This window comes from Suncus etruscus, chromosome 6 (assembly GCF_024139225.1).
Source record: "Suncus etruscus isolate mSunEtr1 chromosome 6, mSunEtr1.pri.cur, whole genome shotgun sequence".
NCBI lineage: Eukaryota > Metazoa > Chordata > Mammalia > Eulipotyphla > Soricidae > Suncus > Suncus etruscus.
This window is the reverse complement of record NC_064853.1, coordinates 7,974,493-7,976,874: the sequence shown is the minus strand read 5'-3', so window position 1 is coordinate 7,976,874 and position 2,382 is coordinate 7,974,493.

Genomic DNA, 2,382 nt, shown 5'->3' with positions numbered 1-2,382 from the left:
AGGGAAAGAATAAAATCACGCTTGATCTGGAGGCTAGCTCTAACCGGCATGGGGTTTGGGGAGACCTCATGTGGAAGGCCTTCTCCCTAACTTGGATGCTCTGGGAGCCTTGATAGGCCCCCAGCTGTCCCCTCTTCTCCCCCCGGCCTCCAGGCCTCCCTGAGGTGGCAGCCCAGGAGGCCAGACAAGGTGGGTGGGTGGGGGGTCCCTCCTGGATGGGGTCCCAAGCTTTCCCCGCCCTTTCTCCTGCACTAGGGTGGGAAGGGCACAGGGTGGAGGGCGGGCAGATCCTGGCTTCCGGCTCTCTATCGATCCTTTCTTGATCTGAAGGCTAGCTCTAGCCGACATGGGGTTTGGCGAGACCCCATGTGGAAGGCCTTCTCCTTAACCTGGGTGCGCTGGGAGCCTTGATAGGCCCCCAGCTGTCCCCTCTTCTGCCCCAGCCCACAGGCCTCTGTGGGGTGGTAGCCCAGGCAGCCAGACAAGTGGTTGTTGGGGGTCCCTCCTGGATGTGGTCCCAAGTTTTCCCTGCCCTTCCCCTGCACTAGGGTGAGAAAGGCACAGAGTGGAGGGCGGGCAGATCTTGACTTCCTGCTCTCTATTGATCCTTTCTTGATCTGGAGGCTAGCTCTAGCCGACATGGGGTTTGGGGAGACCCCATGTGAAAGGCCTTCTCCCTAACTTGGGTGTGCTGGGAGCCTTGATAGGCCCCCAGCCGTCCCCTCTTCTGCCCTCGGTCTCCAGGCCTTCCCTTGGTTCCATCCCAGGCTGCCAGAAATGGTGTGTCCTAACTTGGGGTGTGCTGAGATTTTCTCGGTTGCACTAAGTTTGTCACTTTCAATTTCTGACCAGTCTACATGTGGAAAACCGCGCGGGGGCACTGCATGTATTGAGTATTCCCTATCCTTATGTTATGTTTGTTTTGTTTTGTTTTTTTATCCAGAATGTCCATTTTGTATTCTGCCCTTTCCCACACCCCTACGAAACTCATTTTTCTCCTTAACTCTCACCCCCCCAAACATCACTAACCCACATTACTCTTTTTAACTTCAGTACTGCACAATCCTAATCACAGACCAACCAAAGTCATGCATTGTGTGTAACAATCCCCAACTATTTCAAAAGACATAAAATTGACACTTATCTTTTTTAAATATTTTATGTGTTTTTTCTCTGACAGTTATAAGTCTTACTAAATATTCTCTTATACAGTGACTATTCTAACTTGCCTGGAGCCTGGATTTGGTCTTATGCCAGGAAACTTCAAGGGTAGGATCTCTTTGTATTTAGGCCAAGGTTATTCCTTTCCATGCCCCTCATATTTTGGTGTGCCTATGCAAACAACAATTGCCACTCTAACACCATTTTTACTGTGCTCCTTTGACTCTAATCCTTAAAAAAAAAAAAAACCACTTAAACTTTTGAGGTTAACTTAAACTAATATGCATGTACATGGAAATGTAAAAAAATACTATGCCTCTAATGTCTAAGGAGTTTCATAAGTTTTATGGCTTTAGGGGTCGGCAAGCTGACGCTAGAGGTAAAGTGTCTGCCTTGCAAGGGCTGGCCAAGGAAAGACCGCGGTTCAATCCCCCAGCATCCCATATGGTCCCCCCAAGCCAAGGGCAATTTCTGAGTGCTTAGCCAAGAGTAACCCCCCGAGCATCAAAACGGGTGTGGCCCGAAAAAAAAAGTTTTATGGCTTTACATTGCCTTGTCTGCTGCTAAGAAATATTATATTGTATTACAATCTGGGGACTTGAGGGACAAAGTAATTGTACATGGATTCTGTTTTATTTATCTTAATGTTCTTTGGCTGAAAGTTCAAAGTTAAGATATCAGCAAGGGGACTTCTTCTGAGAATTATGTTATGAGTGATTGTCCTTCCACTGTAACTTTACCTTGTCCTCTTTCTTTGCATCTTTGTTCTCATAATTAAAAATAAAAAATTAAAAAAAAAATAAAATCACTATTTTCACCCCATTCTACCAATTAGAACAGCAGAGCCAGATAGTAAAAGGCCCATAGGATTGTATCTGATACCCTTGCCATAGCCTATGGCCCAGCCAAGTGGATATTTCTATTTTCTGGCTCTCTCTTGCTCTAAAGACTGTGGTAACTTTACAAAGTTTATTCACCCATGAGGGTCCTCAGTTAACTCCAATTTTCTAACAAATACTAGGGAAACTCCTTCTTCACTGTTCTTTCTTAGACACCAGGCATCTGCATTGTATGACCTGAAGTCACCAAGTAGGACATGAAAACTTGAACTCTTGTCCTCATCCCAATTTATCTTTCCCAACATCAACAACAGAAGTCCCATATGTGTTGCATAGGATGGAGGAACCCACCCTTCATGTGCCTGCAGTTGGAAGAACAAAG